Here is a 23,319-nt window from a genome sequence, read left to right on the forward strand (position 1 = left end):
CTTCAATTTCACCCACTTTCACCGAGAATGTTCTTTTCGGAGGTGATATTCCAACCTCACTCTAGCACTCACTTTCGCGAATCGTGACACGGTGACGAAAGCGGATAAAAACGCACTTTTTGTTCACCTTCGGTCCGATCCGGCTCGAAGGACCATTTTCTGGAGTGGCCAGAGCCCGAAAAAAACACGGAAAACCCGGGAAATTACGTTCGGAAAAAAACGAGTGAAAAGACGCGTGTAGATTAGTTCAGCGATACAGTTCAATTAATTTTTATTGATACAATGCATTTTCATTTTGTGTTGGGGGAAAGGAGATGACATGATTTGCAGCGAAAGGAAAAGATAGTCATCTATCAAAGACTGACAATTAGAGGTATATTGGATGCTGCATGAGAACAACTGTTCACATCTCAGTTGGTAAGGTAACGTCCACAGATGTCGCGCGAACAGCTTATGTGATATTGGATATTAAGGGGGCTTTTGATTCAGTATCGGTTGAAGTCCTTTCAGACAAACTCCACGCTTGTGACCTTTCTCCATTAATTAATAACTTTTTGTACAATTTGCTGTCAGAGAAACATATGAGCTTTTCTCATGAAAACTCTACAGCTTCACGATTTAGCTACATGGGTCTCTCCCAGGGCTCATGTTTAAGCCCCCTTTTGTATAATTTCTACGTCAGAGAAATTGTCAATTGTCTAAGTGGCAACTGCACGTTGAGACAACTTGCTGATGACTGAGTAGTGTCTATGACAGGGCCCAGAGAGGCCGACCTGCAGGATGCCTTAGACAATTTGTCTACTTGGGCTATCCAGCTAGGTATCGAATTCTCCACGGAGAAAACTGACTTGGTCGTTTTTACTAGGAAGCATAGCCCAGCACAACCGAAGCTTCAACTTTTGGGTAAGCTGATCACTCATTATATGTCCTTCAAATATCTTGGGGTTGGTTCGATTCCAAATGCACCTGGAGATCCCACATTGAGTATCTGAAGCGGAAATGCCAACAAAGGATCAATTTTCTCCGTAGAATTACCGGAACGTGGTTTGGAGCTCATCCGCAAGATCTTCTAACGTTCTACCGGACAACGATTTTATCGGTTTTAGAGTACGGTAGTTTCTGCTTCCAGTCGGCGGCCAAAACTCACATCATCAAACTGGAACGTATCCAGTATCGTTGTCTTCGTATCGCGTTAGGATGCATGCACTCGACTCATACGATGAGTCTAGAAGTGTTGGCGGGCATGTTGCCACTATCGGATCGGTTCTCGGAATTGTCCCTCAGGCTCCTCACCCGTTGCGAAGTTATGAACCCACTGGTAATCGAAAACTTTGAAAAGCTTCTTGAGCTGAACCCTCAAACTCGTTTTATGTCATTGTACTACGTGTACATAACACAGGATGTCAGCCCTTCACAGCACAATCCTCATCGTGTATGCTTCTCCGACTTCGGCAATTCAGTTAGTTTTGATTTATCTATGACGCGGGAGATTCGTGGGATCCCAGAACATCATCGTTCCATGATTGTTCCGTCATTATACACTGCAAAGTTTGGCCAAGTTGATTCCGCAAGATCGTTCTTCACAGATGGATCACTAATAGAGGCGTCCACTGGTGTTGGTATTTATAACGAACTTCATAGCGCCTCTCGAATGCTTCAAGCTCCTTGTTCCGTATATGTTGCTGAGCTGGCGGCAATACATTATACGATAGAAACCATCGCCTCACTTTCACCAGATCACTGCTTTATTTTTACGGATAGTCTAAGTTCTGTCGAGGCTATTCGCTCTATGAGGCCGGTAAAGCACTCCTCGTATTTTCTCTGAAAATACGAGAGCTTCTAAGATAAGACCTTTTGTCATCACCTTTGCATGGGTCCCATCTCATTGCTCGATACCGGGCAATGAGATGGCGGACTCAAGTGCTAAGGTGGGCGCTATGGAAGGCGATATTTACGATCGACAAATCGCCAACGATGAATTTTTCTTTATTTATCGTCAACAGTCGCTCGCCAGCTGGCAGAATAAATGGAGTGAAGGGAGTTTGGGACGATGGCTATATTCGATCATCCCTAAGGTGTCGAATAGTCCTTGGTTCAAAGGGTTGGACTTGGGTCGAGACTTCATTCGTGTGATGTCTCACCTCATGTCCTATTCGTTAAACTCTCACTTGTTCCGTGTTGGGTTGGGGGACAGCAATCTCTGTGAATGTGGACAACCTTGTCTACCAAGACGCAGATCACATCATTTGGTCTTGTGCTGAGCATCGTGGAGTCAGATCTGAGCTGTACGATTCCTCGAGGTAGACAACCTAATGTTCCAGTTCGGGATGTTTTGGCTAGACGCGTCCTGGAGTCTATGGAACTCATATATGTTTTCCTGAAGAATATTAACCTTAGATTGTAAGTTTGATTAACTTTGTGCGTAGTTTAAATTTTGTGTGTTTGTTTTTTTTTTAGTTTTTTTTTTGTTATAATTGTAAAATTATAGAGCTGATAACAAGTTGAATAGAACTAAGTTCATATTTTAGAAAAAGTGAAATATCCTCCTCCCTCTCCCCATCCATAAAATTGTAAATCTCCACTAACCTCGAGATGACCGCGAGTATTCGGTTCAATCCCTGTAACTCTAGATTTAAGATTAGGATTTAGTATGTATAACGAAAATGATAACTTGGCTCAGTAAAGCTTATTCAATTGCCTGTACAAATAAATCAATTCATTAAAAAAAATATAATGATATTAAAAAAGTGGTGTTTGGTATTGAAACACATTGATTGTACTTGTTTATTATGGTTTTTTTTTATGGATTGTAGATAAAGAGCGCAATATATTTTTATACTTTTGCTTGGAAATTTAGTTTTTTTTTACACAACATATCAAAAAATCAGTGTTTCTTTTTTGTTTTCGGGTTATATTTTTATGAAGTTATCAAGTTTTGATTTCTCGCTCAATACTCCTATGCGATTAGACTACCATCCGTCGTGATTATTTTACAGTCGCTATAAATCAAAGGAGACAATAATTTGTGATATGTAAAACATTTTTCAATAGCACTTTTATGAGCTGGTGAATGAAAATCATGCATGTTAGGAAGTGTTTCATCGTTTTTCATGAGATTTTTACACGTAGGCAGGGCTTCTGCCAGTCGTTTTTTCGAAGCAGTCAACAAAAGCTACATTCAATTTCATATTGTCCGTTATGTGCGGTACTTCGTATAAAAATCAAATCTCCACATTACACCTGCCTCCGATTCAAACTGACGAACGCGTAGTCTAGCGAACGGGCAAAAAAGGGCTTTCCTTGCTTCTCTTTCGTAAAAACCCCCTCGCTAGTGTAACATTCTCCTTGCCAATTTCAGCTGTGAATGATTGAAAAAAAACAGCAGATTGATAGCAATCACTTTGCTTCTCTGTGAATCTTCTAACTTGGGAAGTAAAATGTTGTTAATAAAAATAAAAAGCCGCTTTGAACAGGATTCGTACAATGAACGTAGGGATCAAAAAGCCCATTCTCTGACCACTTGTATATCAGTGCTAACGAAACTAAGAGGCAAAAGGAGTATAAAAACTACCCATGGAGTACGATTTGTACGTTGAAGCTTTCGAAAATTACGTAAAAATTCCATAAGAAACACTTACGAATTTTACCCATAAGAAATTAGTGTGAATTTCATTGATTTACCTTATGAAAAATAATGTTGAAAAAAATAATAAAAAGGAGCAGACTGGAACCGGAAAATGGATGTTGAGGTTAGGGAGCCCGTGTGTTGACCACTCGTCTTTCAACGCTTGGGAAAATGAAATGGTTAAAGGCGTATAAGAGCTAACTCATGTTACCCGAAAATCATTCGTAAGTCACGCTTATGAAATTCATATATGTAGTTCATAACTCAAGTCTTATGAAATGCTAAGATCTATTTGCCTCAGTGTATACACACTTAGAAATAATTAATTTTACACGTGACGGAATCCATCTTTGACATAAAGGATGAAACGTAAACAAACATGTCATGTAAAATTAAGGGCTCCGAGATTGAACAGTTCGTTACTCGACGAAAAGTACGTTTGATTGAACTGAATTTTGCGTCTGTTATGACTTAAATTTATGTCAAAATTGACGCTCGTATATGTCAGTCTCAGAGCACCTAAATTTACATTAATTTTTCTAAGGGTGCTGTCGCTCGTTCTGTAGTTTCATTATGCAGGAATATGAGAAATTGAATGTGTAAAAATCGACAAAAAAACGCTTTATGATAAAAAAAAACTCTTTTCAATTTTCAATAGGTCACAATTGAAATCTACACAAATGTCCAACTGTAGCAATGGTGATCAAAATTATCACTAATTGGCTGCAAAAAGCCCTTTCCCTAACACAGATTTCAAAATCAAATTCCGCCTTGCTGCCAGCCACATCACCCCCAAAGAACTTTGATAATGTACCCAGCAATCAAACGTTTGTGGTCAAATGCGTTACAGTATTGAAGTACATACAAATTCTCGCAACCTTGTCAATTAACCATAAACACTTCGAATTAAGGTAAGGTTTTCGCCAGGACGCTAGAAAAAAGCAAAACAAAAATTCAAATTTATATGATTGATCGCAAATATCCCACGATTTGAAAATTTTTGAAAGAAATTATTTGTTAAATAAACCAAAAATTCTATACGTTTTGCGCACAAAAATGCCTATTTTTTCATCAGAAAACCAGGCGTTTCCATGATGGGAAAAAATTATTTCCCTAACTCAGTTTCCGAATATTGATACTGAGCACGTAATCCTACGTCAAATGTACGGTCGTGTCTTGGATACAACCTCTTACATTGAGGAGCGGAGCGATGGGCAGCGTCTAGAATGAAGCTTCTTTAAAAATGTTCTTGAGAAGCTTCTTTAAGAATCTTGTTTTTAAGCTTTTATTAGACTCTTCTTTTTCGAGTTATTTCTTTATAATCATCTTTTAGATGATTTTGCTTAACGCTTACTCATCGCTCCGCTTCTCTGACTAAAAAAAACACGGACGGAACTTTTATTCTGCAGATCGGATGACGGTACAGCGGTGAATGAACAGAAAGGGGTGGTGCCTTTCCTGTGTGGAAACAGGCGGAAAATCCCACAGACGACAGATCGACGGTTGAGCTGGTGAATCCCTGGTGTCGAATAGCGTCGATCGCTACTGGAACTTTGCTCCTACACTCACTTTGAGCATTTCGGCATTTTTTGCAATTATATGTTTTTTTTTTAAATTCAATTTTGAGGCCCTCCCTTCGCGTGGTAAGTAAACAAAAACAAAAATGTTTGTTATTGATAAAATAGATCATTTTTGCTATGCTATGGTGTACTGACATAGTCGTTGTGAATTAAATAAATATAACTGCGCTGGACATATAGGGTTAAATATCCCATTTAGGGTCAACTAGGCTAAGCTTACATCCATTCCCTGATTTCATATAACTTCTTGAGTAAATGATCATTGTTCTTTCATTTACAAGCGATAAAATGAAGCGATTAGTATGTAAGTAAGTTGTCCTCAATCAACTGAATCTATGCCTTCTTAAGAAGTTAGGGCACTGTAACGGGTTCAAAACATTGATTTTTTTTGGTCTTACGGGAAAATTGGTGTTATATACAGGAACATTTTCTTTAGCGTTATTTTGGGGTGGATACTAGGGGACTACCTGCGCGCTCCTGGTATGAAATTTATATTTAACCGCGTTTTTCAAACGTAAGTCATATTTCTAATCGAATAATCGACTTGATTTATTTGTAGCTTGTTTTACAAACTTTTTATAGTGAAATACCTGAGTTTTTATATTTATCATTGGTTTTTTTTTTATAAAAAACGATGATACTTGATATTTTTGCCTGAAAATCAGACCACTTTTTTCAAACACGCGCCATTTTGTCAAAAATCAATATTTTGCAATCGGCCAGGTACTTCACTAGTTTAAACATTCTAGTTCATGAAGCTCTTATCCATTATGTTCTAGGACTACCTCCTGCTGCAAATCGTTTGCGCCCGCAAATCGCTTCACGCTGAGGATGCCATCACTAAGACGACTGCAGTGCCACTTCGCTGCACATTTAAAAAACAAAAATTTGGGAAAATGTGATTTAAAATATGTTCAATAAAATGCTTAACATCGCATTCTTTTAAGTGTTTCTGTTCGCTAAAAAAATTCGCGATATTGATCCTTTTTTTCTAACACAGGATGAAATTTATTAATTTACAAACATTAATCAATCATATCCTGTGATTTCTAAATCCACTTTTATGAATTCAAGCAAGATCATAAACGACAGTTGCATAATATAAACTAACCACACAGCAAAAAAATAATTTTAATATCACGTCAAAGTGGATGCACTACAATCATGTCGAAAATATGGTGTAATATTACTTGCTAAAAAGGACAAAATTATCATTAATACAATGCATGAACTGACATTACGCTGCTTTTACTGCATTTGTTTATTTATTTGGTCATAAAAATTACATGAAATTTTCGACATGATTGTAGTGCATCCACTTTGATGTGATATCAAAATTATTTTTTTGCTGTGCAGTTAAGGGACAGTTTTACTAATCCGAAGACACCCCGTAACGTGGGTAGATCACATTTTCATGGTACCTTACGGGATGTAAGATCTACCAGCGATTCCTAGTCCTGACTACTTCAAACTAGGGGAACTCGGCTTTGTCCACCGAGGATGATCTTGAAACAAGGAAAAAATGAGTTAGTTACACAGAAAAAAAAGTTGTTGAATATTACATCCAAACAGCTGCACAGAGGTCATTCCGCCGGTTGTGTAATATTACGTTGTACGATGTACATCGATTTTGCGAACAAAATTACATCTATTGATGTAATATTGTATCTGCTTGCTGCTATTACATAATTATTTAATACATCAGCTTGAATTACGTTGATCAATATTACATTTTGTTTTGCTGTGTAGTCTTCATTTATGTGATTCCTAATCTTCTATTCGTTGTTCCCTAGTTTGAAGTGGTTTAGACTAGGGTTCTGATGTATGCTCATTTTCGGTGTCAATCCTTAATTTTGTTGCTAAGGAATCCAATTTTGACTGACAAAGGGGCGCGCCTTTGTAGGGTGTTTCAACACTCCGAAGGGTATAAAGACCAGGACATTTCAATTAGAGTCGGATCCTTGTGATAATTGCGAGAATGAAAAAAATGAAAAAAATCGAATACTTCATATTTCTCAATAGTGATGGAGTAATACGACATGTATTAAACTAAGGACACGGGATATACTACAATAGATCAAATTACTGGTCGCAGTGGTGTCCTGAACAGAGGAAAAAAAATCCGAAGACGGTTGATTCGATCCCGGGTACGGTCTAGAAAAACTTTCAGTGTAGAATTTTTGTCGACTTCCCTAAGCGTAAAGTATCGTTGTGCAATATAGAAAAATCACATATTAGTTGGCACAACTGTGGAAGTGCTTTAAAGAATTCTATGCTGAGGGCAGGCACATGCTCGTATAAGAGCGTCAATTCCAGGAAGAAGAAGATGATCATAAACCACAGAAATGAACAACTTGCTTTTATAGTATAATGAAGCAATTTTTTTAAGAAAAGAAATGGCCATTAAACGATATCAATGACAGACGACCACAGGTCAGTATACACCATTGTCGCGTCATTTCATTTTATAAGCCCATGATTGAGTGGATGATGCTCCACAGCGGAAACGCCTTTTGTGTTCGACTCTGTTCAGCAGCCTGTCCTGCGTAATAACTTATTAAATAATAGGACTCTTTCGTTCATGTCAGAGCTCTTGAATAATATTTATCTCACAGACAAACAGACACCGGTCACTGAAGCCGTTGAACCTAAAGCCACACTATCATCTTTTTTTCCACCACGATGGTTATTGAATTGAATGACAGGATAATGGGCAGTCTCTCGCACTCTGCCGTTGCTCTGGACAATCGCTATGGGCCATATTCACACACCTTACGACGAGTGCTTATCGCCACGCTACCCCTGAATACCTACATGTTTGCTGTTAAAGTGACTTCGATAAGTACGCACACTCTAGATTGTACTCCTTTTTTGAGATGCTAATACCTTAATGTGCCTTGACAATTGAACACTTTTAATCTAAACCAGTTGGTGGTTGAATCACACTCAAAGGGTGCTGAACTCTTTGTGCTAATGACTTTATGTTAATGAATCTGATCCATTGTTAGTGGCATTTTGTATGTAAGATAGATGAAGTGCATTGTTTGTTGAATACGAGACGATTTACGATTGAATCAAAGCGTTACAATCCAAGAATTCTAACATTGGTGCAGCCCGTCATTTATTTAAGCTTCTGAAAACTTAATGAAATTCTGATTACAATCGTCTCGGCATGCAGGTGCTTCAATCTTGGATTTGTGCTTGTTAATGCAAAAATGCATCGTGTGGTCATTAAAATTATACGATTGCAGTCAGTCTTTGGAACGAAGTCGTTGTTCCAAGAGCTGAAAAATAACGTTGCGACGGTAAGCCATTCTCTTGTAACCAGATGATTAGTTGCCGTCCAGTCAGTGGAGGAATAGTCTATCTACACCAAAGTGCGAATTTGTATCAGATGGCGTGAACATTTTACGATGGTGCCTGAAGGGCGGCCTACAGCTCAGCTGGCAAGATAATTGTACGTTGAGTCAGCCGCTATGATTTTAATAAAAGGTTCATTAACATTAATCACAATTCGAAAAACCATCTCACGAAGTAAGTATAGTAGAATTTGTTCTTAAGGAGTTGGATTCAACATTATGCTTGTTATTGATATCCATAAAAGGAATGAAAGTGTTTTAGCACATCAATGCAGAAACTTGTGCCAACTAGTTTGAAGAAAACCTGGTAAAAACAAGTATGATCCTAAAGGTCATCGTTCATTTTGCAAGAAAATAATATGCCAGTTTATAGCTTCTTCGACTAATTAAGAGCTTTATAACAACTGATCATCCTACAAAATCGTAAATACAATTGAAAGGCAATAAAATTCAGATCATCAAATAATTAAAATTTATGCTTCAATAATTGCAATTAGAACGAGAGTAATGAGTATGGAGACTGGTGCAAAGTAAAGAAATATATGGATAGAACAAGTTTCAATCTGGAAGAATCAGCAACATGTATCTTAGTGCTACGATCTAACGCAGTTATTTAATAGCGTTGTTGGTAACACCGACTCATTTGTAAGCTCACCACCATCCAGTAGGAGTTATAGTACCTATAGTAGATTCCTCTTGAATGAACAGGAAACATCATGGTAAAATTATGTTTAGTCAGAGTTGAAGAAACTTTTAATCTGTAGAACACTTACGCTTAAGCGCCAGAGGCATCGATTGAAGCAAACCAGTTTAGGATAGTAATAAATATCTTTATAAGGCGTGCCGCATATAAAACATTTCAGAAATTTATGGATAATTCATTATAGCATACCAATTGAGCAGAGTGATAATGGCCACCCAATGTTCCCAGAATAGGTACCAGAAACTCTGGAGGATATCACCAATCCCTGATTTCAGCAAAACCAGACGAGTGGAATATCAAAATTTTCAGAAATGCATGGATAATATTTTAGAGACCATGCCAACTGAGAAGAGTGACAATGATCACCAAGTGCTGCTGGAGCAGGTTCCGGAATCCCCAGAGGAAGTGGTAATTCATAAGGCTGCCTTAATATCTGTTCCTCATCTTGGAATATCGATCTATTTTAGAACCCATTTTTACAGTTCAGTTCAGAAGCTGTGTGGACCAGGATCATTTGTAATGCATTTTTGCATTGTTTATTTAAAATCTACTCAAAAGGCTACAAACAATGTTTATTGTTCAACCATTAGCGGATATATCTGTCCGATATCGATAAACGAAATTTGGTACGATACCGATAGCGATACCGATATTTAAACCAACATATATTGCGATAACGATAAACCTTTGTTTTGCACAACCCTACCATGTGGCACATCTATATTGTCAGAATTTAATTGAAATGTCATTAGAGACTATGCCAGTTTAGCGGAGTGGCAATGGTCACCCAATGTCCCTATAAACGGTTCCAGAAGCCCCGGAGGAACTGGCGGTATATTAATAATTAATGGATACAAATTAAATTAAATTAAATAGTGACCTTGCCTGAATAGGGTGCATTTCATATGATCATGTTTAACAGCCTATGTTTGAATCCTTATTGTTTTCAATCGGAGAGTATTGAAAGAGTGATTAAACTCTGATGAGCCGATGATTCGGGTCTCAATAAAAAATAAATAGTGGATCATTCACTCTTCACAGCAAAAAAATAATTTTGTTATCACCTCAAAGTAGATGACCTTCAATCGTGCCAAAAATATGGTGTAATATTACTTGCCAAAAAGTACAAAATTATCATAAAAACAGAGCATGAACTGACAATACGCTGCTTTTACTGCATTGGTTTATTTTTGTGGCCATAAAAATTACATGAGATTTTCGACATGATTGAAATGCATCCTCTTGGATGTAATATTAAAATTTATTTTTTGCTGTGTACATACTAATCCAGATTTTATGAGTGACTCTGAATCAGATTGTCCATCTCTAACTTGGATCATTTTGAATTGGGACAAATAATTTAGCCTACACAGCAAAAAAATAATTTTAATATCACGTCAAAGTGGATGCACTACAATCATGTCGAAAATATGGTGTAATATTACTTGCTAAAAAGGACAAAATTATCATTAATACAATGCATGAACTGACATTACGCTGCTTTTACTGCATTTGTTTATTTATTTGGTCATAAAAATTACATGAAATTTTCGACATGATTGTAGTGCATCCACTTTGATGTGATATCAAAATTATTTTTTTGCTGTGTATTACAGCGATCTTTGTGGACGGATTTTAAAACTTTTTACTATTTCTTGTTCACAACTTTATTAATTTTTTTATAGTCACTTTAACACTCTCGAGTCATTCGTGACTTATCCGGAATAATATTTGAACCTGTGATTTTGCCGTGACAGGTATAAATGTTAACCACTACGCCGGGGCCAGTAATTTGATGCTACGTAAATAAAACGTATATTTGAAAAAAATTTCGTTCACGAAGAAAGCTGAAAAATAATTACCTAGACAAGCAGACATCATACATAAGCTTACAAAAGTTATGGGTAACCCCAGAAATTCCGTAAGGCGTATTGAAAAGTACAACCACGAATGTATGACGGCTAACAACCCTCAAATTGAGCATCGAAGAGGTACTGTCGATCATAACCTTAATTTTTGTTTAATATTTTTCCTAAAACTAATTTTGAATTTTTGAAATTAGAAAATCAGTTTCTTTATTAATCATAATTAGGTTCCAATCATGTTCATCCAACTTTCGGAAACTTACTAATATTAGTCATGGTAAAACAACTTTAGAAATCAAAATGTACCTGGCATCACAAATATTTATGTTGCAGGTGCAAATTTGAGGCACAAATATTTATGACAGACAAGCGGCTTTCAACTAGAACTTATTTAACTCAACTTCAATTCAATTCATCTTTATCTGTGCTCTTTATTTATAGCCCAGCAAACGTTTTAATTGAAAAAAATGGAATGTCAATTTGATTATTTTATTGCACCATATAAAACTTCCAAAAGAATGGATTAATTCCCATATATCAACGTATAGTTCTAGTTATTATTTTCATAAATTTCATTATTCTTTATCCTATTTTCTTTCAATAAAGATTGCATATCATCCGTTTCTTGCAATACTGCAACAAACTCAAAATATGTGATTTCCAAAATCATCTTTTTTTTTTCATTTCCATTGGACTTAATATTGAATATCCGATGAAATATTAAACAGTCCAACGATTATAACTGGTATTTATTTGAGGTGTGCTCCTTTGTCAAGCAAAAATGGGTTAACTTTTTTGAGTTGTTATTGCATGAAAAAAAAAAACAACATGCTAAATGACAACAAAACTGCATAATGATATGAGCAACATATGAACAACTCAAAATGAACCATTGTTGCTATTTTATTTTTAGCTTTTTTGAAAAAAGTAGCAACGGCTATAACTTTCGTTTTTTTCAGGAATTTCAAATTAAGTTTTTGTGGGTACTTTTTTTTACCGTGTAGCCGAGCAAGTTTCACTGAAAACGAATCTTACGCAGAGATAGTCACTTTTACTGATTCGTATTTAGAAAATTTCTTAAAGAATAGTTTACTTATGCGCTGAGAGTGACCTCCGCTTTTAGAAATTTATCCATCCGAATGAGTAAAAGTGACTCACTCTCTCTGAGCTCGTTTCGTTTTCCATGTACACTCAAAAATATTACAAAACGAATATAGATTAAATTTTATGCATCTTATGGTTTTTCAAAATTTATACATTGGTTCGATTAAAATTTTCGTCAAAATTATTCTAAGTCCGAAAAATGGAGTGGAATTCGATCAGTGTTTACTAAAATGATAGGAAAAAGAGCATCTGGATTCTCTTCGGAGCTTTGTGCTGGTGAAGAGCTTCGTCCCGGCGGATTTCTACTAAATTGTAAGTATTTTTGAAACAATATTCATAAGAAATAAAATAATTAAAAAACCTTCCTGAGACAATTTTTATTTTTATTTGAAAACAATAATATTTACCATAAATAAAATAAAGAAGCGAAAAATACATTCTCTTGAATAAACTGTATTTCGATTTTATACTATGCCACGCATAAACCATTTTTATACTAAGTTTGCATTCTCTCCCTTTATACCGACCTTTGCGTCGGTACGGAGAGTTGCGATTTAGCGTAACTTTTATACTATTTAGATTTCAATATTTTTTTAGTGTACAACTCAAATAGCACTGCTTTATATAGCACTTGGCAGTCAAACGATGACTGCTGTCAGTATAGTAGTAAAATTACGTCATTTCAATTGATTAGTCTTAAGGGCTCTACATCTTATGTCTACGTTTTTCAACTAGTTTTTTTGCGTTTTGCTTGAATTTAAAAACGAATTTGATATCCTACCTAACCAATAATAACTTAACCTAATTGCCAAGCTCGCGTATGATCTAGTGATTTGATCTCAGACAGGTGAACATTTCAAGGCTGAGTGTACTCTGCTCCTCTAGGCGGTAAATCTCAGCATTTTGAGTCTGTGGGGGACTGTTGAAGATCATCCTAAGGATCTTGTTCTGAATCCTTTGAAGTTTAAGGTGATGGCATTTAGCACACCCTCCCAGATTTGTGTTCTGTATTCAATCGCGGGGAGGATGATTTGCTTGTGAACGGCAAGCTTGTGGAAAAGCGTGTTCATTCTGCTGATTAGTGGGTAGAGTGACCTAATAAATATGTGGCACTTGGTGGATGTTTTGTCCACATGGGAACGGAACAACAACTTGCTATCACAGGTGAGACCAAGGTAGACGACTACACTCGACCATTCAATGGGAATATTATCAAGGTGGACTTTCAAGGTACCAGGGGGGCCAAGCCGAGGTGAATTGAAGTGCGGAAATAGTATGGTCTGTATTTTAGCTGCATTGATACAAATCTCCTAGATTTTGAAATAGTTGGACAGAACATCCAGGCCTGATTGGAGTTTTCTCTTTAGAGCACGGATCACTCGACCCTTATAGATGATGGCAGTGTCATCCGCATACATTGACAAAATACCACCACCCGGAAGGGGAGGAACATCTTACGTGAAGATGTTGAAGAGGATAGGACCAAGTAGGCTACCCTGGGGAACCGCAGCATCAACGTTGAACGTATCAGAAGGAGGATTGTTCAAGAAGACCTGGAATCATTTACCCGACAAGTAGTTTTTGATGATTTTAACAAGGAAGATCAGGAAGTTGTATCGATGCAGCTTGTACACGAGGCCATCATGCTAGTCGAACGCCTTCTCACCGTCCGACAATATCTTGGCAGATGTCGTGGAAACGGACTTGTTCCGTTTAATGATGTTAGTAACCTGTGCGAGCTGGTGGATGGTAGAGTGGCCTTTCCTAAACCCGAATTGCTCTTTGAGAAAGATGTTATTATCATTTGAAAATACCAGCAGACGACACTCAAGTTTTTCAATTCAAGGTTGATCACTCCATCGACACCAGCGGCCTTAATGTTCTTAGTTGATTTAATGGCTGATATCACCTCATCAGCCGATGTTCTACTTACTCACCATGGCTTGGCCAAGGTTATGTGAATTCACAAAGTGTTGACCAAGAGCATTGGCCTTTTCAACTGGGGTTATGAGTAAGGATGGATCACAATTCTGATAAAGAGGGAAAAGGGGAGGGATGGGCCCCGCTTATTTTATAAATCTTTGCCATGTTCCATAATGACTTAGCACAATCTGGGAGAGAGCAAATCTTGTTTTCAAAATCGTTATTTCTGAGATCCACCATCCTGGCTTGGATGATTTTGTTTAAGCGATTGCAATTGGTCTTCATGTTAGGCAAACCAGTACGCTGATACTGCCTACGAATGGTGTTGCGGAGTCTAATGAGGTCTTTAGTGCGCCTCTAAAGGTTCGGCATATTACACTGGTGTCAACGCAGTGTTGGAAAACTTTGTCGGGAAACTTCGAATCGGTTTCGGCACCACCGGATAGTGGTCCGAGCTGAGTTCTTGGCAAACCACAGGTTGCGAGCTGTTGTTTGCCAAGTTGCTGATGTAGATGTCGATGGTGGCGTGGAACCGGAACTATTTAACCGGGTGGAAGTGTCCGGACTCAAGATGTTGTACTGCGCTTCCTGCAGGTCATTTTACAGGATAGTGCCATTTTGATTGCACCAACTTTTGCCCCAAGCTTGATGTTTGGCGTTCAAGTCGCCAGCGATGATGAAGTTTTCCCGCCGTTGTATTAGCTTGGAAATATATTGTAGCAGGTCTGCTGCCGACCCGTCCTTGATGTTGACTTGTTTGGGCAGTAAGCCGCAACGATGTTGATGGGGCGACAGGAGTAGAAACTTCCACCCTACGGCTTCAATTATCTTCAGCCTGAAGCTTATCAGCAGCCGACAGTAGATGTTCCTCTTTAGCGCTATGGCCACTCCTCCTCTCCCGCAGCTGGTTCGCTCCAGCCTCACAAGCCGGAAATTGGAAGGAAGACGTTAAACTCGGGCTTCAGGTGTGTTTCGGTGAAGATGGTGATATAGATGTTTCGTTCGTTGAGGAATTCAACGAACTCGATGCTCTTGCTCTGGAGCGAGTAAGCATTACAATTGGCAATATTGATGGCTTCACGGCCCATACTTATTGATTAGGGATATTGCAGCATGAAGCTGCTCTGTTCGGGTCCTGCGGGTGCGCGGTATCATAATGATTTCTGTCACAAGTTTAACAAGTTCCGCCGTTGTAAGCAGAGTATCTGCGTTCTCGATCGTTGGTTAATAGGGAGAACCTTAAAGCTACCAAGATAGCCCTGGAGGTGGAGAGGTGCTTCGGGATGCAGCGGTTGCCGCAAATGACCGACGTCTTGAGTTTTCCGAAGTGTTAGGCACCCCTGCGTGGAGGCTTTTTGGTGGATATTAATCCGCTCGCTTCAGGCTTATCTTGCTGGTTGCCCGATGTGCTGCACCACATTTGGCACATTTGTGGTCTACGTCCTGCATTAGCTTGTATGCATCAGGCGCGTGCTGCTTGACACAATTGTTGCAGCGATAGGCCATGTGGCAGTTTCTTGTTCCATTCCCGAACAGCATACACTTCGTGCATTGGGTGCCATCACGGTAGACTGGCTTGGACCGTTCCCAAATCACCACGATGTGGAAAAGGGCCTAGATACTCTGAAGGTCCTTCAAGCATGTTGAATTCCTTTCCAGGTGAACCAGATACAGCTGGTCGCAGTACTTACGTGAATCGTCATGAGTATTCATTTTGAATATGTCGATTGGCTTGAATCCATGTTGCTTTAATTCATCTGACAGTGTGGCTGTTTCCATGTCAGGAAGGTTTTTCTGCTTCAGGAACGCCTTGACGCCCTTGTAGTGGTTCATCACTGGGACCATCAGCTTGATGCCGTCAGTGCACAAGCGCATGGTACACTTTAGACCTTTACCGATGTAAAAGTCGATTTTCTTCCGCAAGTCTTCCGGGAGTCCTTTTACGAAGAACGGTGGAACTTTCGCCGTTTTCTAGGATGGCGTAACGATTGTTCGCAAACAGCTTCTTCGATGCTAAGTGAGAACTGGCTGTGTCCGATCGTCAACACGCGGCGGTCGTGCGATGCTTCACCAAACACCGTGAAAAAAAAAGAGTACGAACACTATCGGAACGAACTAGTGAACAACTCGAGAGGGCGAGTAAAAACCGGTCAAGCAGAGAATAGGTCATGACTGCTGTCAAATTGTCTAAGTTTCCCTTACTTAATAAGATTAGCATTCTAAGCACCACCTTTTTTATGTATTTTGCTGATGTAGGTCAATGAATAGAAAAAAGTAAAGAGAAAAAAAAATTATTACTGAGTGGTACCGGCTCTTCTCTCTGTTCTCTCGATAGTTATAGCGAGCGAGCACCTAATTGGTTGAATACGGCTGAAAAAATTGATACATTTTTAAAATTTAACAATTGGTAAACAACTATCATCTTTATACCAAACATATCTATTTTTTTTCCTCTGTTCGGGGCCTAACACTACTGCGACCTAAGTTTAGTGCATGTCGTATTACTCCATCACTATTGAGAAATGATGAAGTATTCGATTTTTTTTACAGTTTCCATTCTTGCATTTATCGCAAGGATCCGACTCTAGTTGAAAGGACCCGCTCTTTATACCCTTCGGGGTGTTGAAACACCCTCCAAAGGCGCGCCCCTTTGTCAGTCAAAATTGGATGCCTTAGCAACAAAATTAAGGAATGACCATGCATCATTAACCACTTCAAACTAGAGCACAACGAATAGAAGATTAGGAATCACATAGATGAAGACTAACTAACTCATTTTTTCCTTGATAATTTTCGGAAAGGCAAATCCGAGTCTTGTCACTATCAACAAGGCATAAAAAGTAACAAGGACTAAGATGTGTTCCTTTGATTACTGAAAAATCCTGTTCCTCAAGTTTGAAGTAGTCAGGACTAGGACTCGGTGGTAGATCTTACATCCCGTAACGTACTACGATAAGGTGATGTACCCACGTTACGGGGCAGGCATATCTAACATTCAATCTTAATAAAATTGTGTGATTAAAATTTAATTTCATTCATAAATGACCATGTCATAAGCGTTCAAAACGAGACACTATTTAGTAACAATTTTTTTTCAATTTGCACCCCAGTATAGTCCATAAAGACGTCAAAATTACCCTTGTTCACTAAAGGAAAGTCAATATTTTACCATTTTCAACTAGTAGTTTCCAATTAATAGAGAAACAAAATTCTATCATCACTATACTCACACTTCCACACCGCAGAGCAATAATTAATCGTATGTCAACCCTACACTAATATCCACCAATGGTCCATCAGTAGCAACAATGGTAGCGGTAGGATGTCAATAAACGTTTAATGATGGTGGTTGAAATTCCACTGACCTGGCAGGCAAAGTGCGAACTTGTGAACGTCTAAACCCCGTTTTCGTTAATTTGCTGTTTTGCTAATCTTCTTGCCATTTATAGAGATTTCAACTTTACGTCACCGACCGTAAGCGAAGTTGGCTCGTCAGGTGTCAGGTCAGACTGTCGGGTTGCAATGCCGTGTGGGTTCCATTAAGCTTCCAGATACCGTTTTGTTTATCCTGAGAATCAGCTCGAATTTTTTCACTGTCTGCGGAACGCCCCATTGAAAAAAAATTCCACGTTGAGGTGATCGAACCGATAACATGGTTTTCGTTACTTCAAGCTTGAAGTCAATAGAGCAAAAATCATTTATTTTTATTTTCCACGTGAATCGCGAGAATGACTGATGAACAATATCGCATTCCTTAGAATCTTTCAAGATTATCGGCCATCCAAATATTACCATTGGCTAATTTAGGTTGATGAAAAAATAAGCACAATAGATCTTCGATCGACCATACTTCGGAATTTCCCCTCATTACTGCACCCTGCACTTGTTGAATTTGGTAGTTATTCCACAGGAGCATGTAATCATTTAAAACTATTATCATGATCATTATTACTACACACATAAGTCAGCTCCAAGCCAGCTTTGAGAAACGATCTGTGATGCGAACCATACGGTCATAAAATCGTTGCTCGATTAATTCGCATTGGAATAAAAAAAAAAACTTCACATAAACCGCTCTTATGTTCACGTTCCACATAGCCAACCAATACGTCGATGATACGGCTTCCAATGATGATGATGATGATGATGATGACCATCATCATTATCATTACTGCGGTGCTTGGATGGTCTTGGTTTTCCATTACATTGAACTTGAGCGCAAAGCGTCCTTCCAAGGCCGACCGTTTTGTTTCGAAGCGGCAAGCGCCTGGATTGAATTACGACTGTTCCCACCCTATAGCATGTGTAGCATAGAAGAAACACAAGAAAAAGAAAGATGCACGTTATATAATAAAATCGCATGTCTTCCGCTCAGTGAAGTATTCTCTAGACGGTGGGAGGGACTTTTCTCTATCTGATTATCTATAGGCTGGGAATTCTATTTTACTTAATGTCGATAGAAAGCCAACTATCAGCAAAGAATGTTTGGTCAGTGAAAGTATGTTACTATAGCCTAATGGCTGTTATAGAGATTATTAATGTTTCCCTTTTCACGCCCCGTGTTCATAAGTACATATAAACTTTTTATGTAGTTTTGATAGGTCAGAAAGCTAGTATCATGTTTTTACATATGTTCACGCACATTCCAGCGTCTGTGTATATCAGTGCCGTGAATAGATCAGGTCTTAAGACGTACACAGAAACGATTGATTGGCCCTTTACGATTTACTTAAGACACATTGCACAATTAAATTGAATACTACTAGGATCAGTGTTCGGGAAATCCCAGTATTTAAAAAGTTCATTGCAGCATTAAAAGCTACAAAAAATACAGAACTACTTTTAAATAATCTTAACCGTAGTATTGTTACTGAGAAGCGAGTTTGTTCACAGTATTGTCACGCATTATGCATTTTTATCTTCTTGGTTTAAAACACTGGACACACGCAAAATCAATAAAAATCAACCATTCAATGGTTATATATATGGAGTGAAGCTCATTAAGAAAATACCCGGAGATGGGTATTGTCTATTTTCCGTGCTGGTGTTACAGTTTTATAAGACGCAACAAGAAACTCAAAATTATCATACAAACATAACGAACTAACGTTGAAATGGCGTGGAATACATCAGAAATAACATGGGAGACTGTCGGGAGACTAGCAGTGATTATGACTAGAGAAATACGAAGCGTTAGGGAGAAAAAGTAAAAGGGATTCCAAAAGAAGCAATCAACAGCGGCGGTGAGCGGTGGCGAGAGTTGGACATTTCTTATTTACAAATTTAATGTCAAAATTAAACTATCTATGTGCCAGGATTGAAAATAATATTTTCGAACCTGTAAGTGTGTATGTGATACCAATATCCATTTGATGTGGGGTATTTTTTGAGTGAAAGTGAATGGGCTTGACTCTCCAGACATTCTGAAATGAGTTGCTGGATCGGCAATAGAGCGAGCTATAACCTTTTACTTCCGAACTAAAGCTGTCTGCAATTACCGCAAACGAGAAATTACAGATGGCTTTCTTCCATAATACGACTGCCGGCCAGTGGATTTATTTACAATGATTTTCCAAATATTTTTCAATAATTTTGCGTAATTTTTAATCAATAATTATTTAAAATTTCTTGTTATTTAGGTAGAGCTTTTTTTTCTACATTAGCATTAGCATGATTGATTTCCCACGGTTTGCCAAATCAAAGAACCTAATTATTGGGACTAGTAATCATCCCACACTTTATAATAGTGTTGACGTGATACTCGCTTCATTGAAAACCAAAAGATCCTCTGTACTTCACCATGAGAATTCACTGGGATGTTGTGCAAAAGTGTTACCAGGCTTTGTTTTGGTAAACGGTATGCTAAATTAAAGTGTTGTGTTCATGTTATGGAAGAAAGTGCTTAACGGCTCTTGAGTTTGAAAAGTCTAGCCAATTAAACCCACAATCTGTTCAGTATGCATAAAGGTAACTCTAAGGCCACCCAGCTCCTCATATTACAACACTTATGATCGAGTTGGTGCTACAGCCAGAGATGGTTTATGTTTATTCCCAACGTTTTAGAAGTGATAATGCCAAATTTTTATATACCACCTCTGGCTACAACCATTCAAAACCAATGACAATGACGGCGGCAACTGTCTCACAACATATGTCAAGCGAGCGATGTGAGCATGAGTATTAGGGTGACTCAAGTTTATATGACTGATCTCAACCCCTTGCTCTCCTCTATTCTTTCGATCTGTATTGAGATCCCCAACAACTGTGCCAAATTTGGTCAAATTTGGTGGCGATCCGGATTTTCTAGAGAACTTCATAGTTTGTATAAGAATATGTATGAAAAATGGAAATAAACTATTCATGTTGTTGTTAAAAATTTACACAGTGCCGAATGTTTGCCCATAACTGCGACTTAAATATTTTATGATATTTTGAGCAAGAGCATGAGCATGAATGACCACCCACAGTTACTACTCTAGTAACATTTCAAAATTTATTGCGGTTTTAAAGTATTCTGCAAGTCTAAATCATAGTCTAAAGAACCCTAACAAAACCAAAATTGTTACTCGGGTACTCTGTTACTGCCAAATCAGCTGTAATTACACAGAGAACCAATAGACGATGCTTGGGAATAGCAATCATCCTCAATGCATAAAAATGGTGATCTCAAATTAGACAATACCAGCGCCGGCCGCACCCGAACGCAGGTCAAGAAAGGAATGGATAGGAATGTGTTGACGTGACACTCGCTTTGATGGAAGCCGAGAAATCCTGTGCACTTCCACGAGGAATCACTGGGCTATTATAGCCCAGAAACGCCATGTGAATTTTTAAAATATTGTTTGACACTGATAATGCTAAATTTTATTTGTTCTCAGCAACAATTAAATTACCTTTTTAAACTATTGTATTAAACAACCCAGACAATCAACTCGTCAGGCCTGGTTCAGGAATTGTGATCTGAAAATAAACAAATTGAATGACATGATTAATCTTTGAATAAAGCTAATTTTATATAACATATTACTGAGAAACCACAGTGCTGAAAAGTATATACCTAGCCATTCATTTTTTAAGCTTCATAACTGGAGTAATCGGACACACTTTTCACTTCTGTTCCCCTAGTTTCCTCAAAGTTTCGTCCAAACGGAAGGTTTTGTTAAAGTTACATTTGCTTCTTCTTCTTTCCTTTATTTAACGTCGGTCTCTGTTCCGCAATCTGGTGCCAATCACCGACGGACATCGATTGCCATTTATTGACGGCAATCTAATGTGCAGGAAGGCAGCTTCCACACCTGCGTAGGATATCGCACCCATTCAACACACATGGGCCGGGACCAACGGCTTTACTTCCCTTCCGAAGGAAGACGTGACCAGAGATTTTTATGCCTCAAAAAAATCCCACAGACCTCGGCTGGGATTGAACCCAGACCCATCGGGGTGTTAGAAAGCAGTCACGCTTACCACTACACCACCGGCGCCGGCTAAAGTTACATTTGCGTCAGAATTCTTTTTACCGATAAATCTGAAATTTTGTTAACCATATGTTTGGCAAACAAACAAATACCTCTCAATCCTGTACTAGCAAATGATTTTCTAATGTACGAGTTGAGTTTTAAATTGCATGATTGGTTTTTTGTTTAGAATAAAAATTAAATCAAAATGGAAAATTATCAATTCTGAAATTTTATATTGTCGATGGATTCATTATTCTCTTAAAGATAAGCTTTTAGTGTGTTTTTGGCCAACCTTTTTAACATGAGCAGTTCTTTGGGGTTTTGTTGTTCTAGTTATGTTTGCACAGTAAACGCAGGAAAAAAAACAGGATATTTATGCTTTTTCCATGCATGAGCAGTTCTTTTGAGGTTTTTTTTTTGTTTGGGATTCGGCCAAACGGCATTCGGCGAAACGGCATTCGGCCAAATGACCCGGAACCGTTTTTTTCACAATGCGTAGTTGTGTAAGTTTCACGAGATGATTTTCTAGACGCAATGCGTGGATATTGGTTTCCTGAAGCACAGCACCTCAATCGATACGGTTACTAGCATGGTTTAGCATTACGTTCGTTTGACACCACAATGTTAGTCGTTCAATATCGGATTGAAGTGCACAGCAATCAACAATCGACTTGATCATAAGTAAAGTTTAAAATCATCCGCATATAACAATTTACAGGAACTGTTGTGGTCGCACACGTCGTTTATGACCGTAGAAAAAAAACTTACGTTTAAGTATGTATGCACTGACCCGACAATTATGGATCACCCATAACTATGAATCACTTCCATTTGATTAACACGCTAGACTAACCGATCGATAATTGTTTTTAGCTGATCCATTCAGAGGCTCAAATGAATTAAAAATTACAATTAGGGTATACGTCCCTAACCTCGGTCTAATATGCAGCCATCGATTACGTTTTTAATCATAACTCATCAATTAATTTACCTGCAAACGATATTCTACTGCTAAATGGTATGCTTAGATATGCTTATTATGTCGTTTGCTACCAGAAACCACGAAAAGTTGAAAAACTTACTTTTTTTGAGACAATAACTCACCAGGGAAATGTATGTAATATGGGTCTATTGTCCCCAAATTGGGTCTATTTATGGATGCAACTTCGTCCTATCTTGTTTGATCCTCAAAAAAACGCTCTTGGTAACGTTTTCTGATGTATATTTTTTTATCACTATCACTGTTAACTTAATGCTCTTCATTCCTCAAAACATTTCACAGAGAAAATTTTACGAAAACTACATTAAATCACTCAAATTAAAAATTAAAAATTAAAAATTTCGCTTATCGTCTTTCGACCGCAGAATAGCGAAATCAAAACATTGTGATGTTCATTATACAGGTTTGGCAGAAAAAATCTTCCTTCCTGTTCGTTCCTTATCATCCAAATGCAAACCACATTGTTGACGTTACTCTTATTGCTATATGCTGTCAAATGAATTTCATGGGCCATAGTTAGGAACATAGAAAAGAAATGTGTCCCTAAAGTTGGGTCCATGATTTACTTGTGAAAACGTTGTTAAACAATTAAAAGAAACATAAAATATTCAAACAGCAACTGTAAGTTTTACGTCTAGTGTGTATTATCAGGTAATTCCATTCAATAAATGCCATAATCAGGCCATTTGATGATCGTCAGTCA

General features: G+C 38.0%; 1 protein-coding gene across 1 annotated transcript in view; it reads right to left on the reverse strand.

The window, feature by feature from the left end:
* Positions 1-21,071, reverse strand: part of LOC135712947 (protein enabled) — a 95,591-nt gene extending 74,520 nt beyond the window's left edge. Inside the window, exon 1 of the mRNA XM_065236047.1 lies at positions 21,053-21,071. The gene's annotated coding sequence lies outside the window, so the exon portion shown is untranslated. The remainder of the gene's footprint in view (positions 1-21,052) is intronic.
* Between the last annotated feature and the right edge of the window lie 2,248 nt (positions 21,072-23,319).

The sequence above is a fragment of the Ochlerotatus camptorhynchus genome, unplaced genomic scaffold (assembly GCF_037179485.1).
Source record: "Ochlerotatus camptorhynchus isolate MF236.1 unplaced genomic scaffold, CSIRO-AGI_Acam_v1.1 ptg000521l, whole genome shotgun sequence".
Classification (NCBI taxonomy): domain Eukaryota; kingdom Metazoa; phylum Arthropoda; class Insecta; order Diptera; family Culicidae; genus Ochlerotatus; species Ochlerotatus camptorhynchus.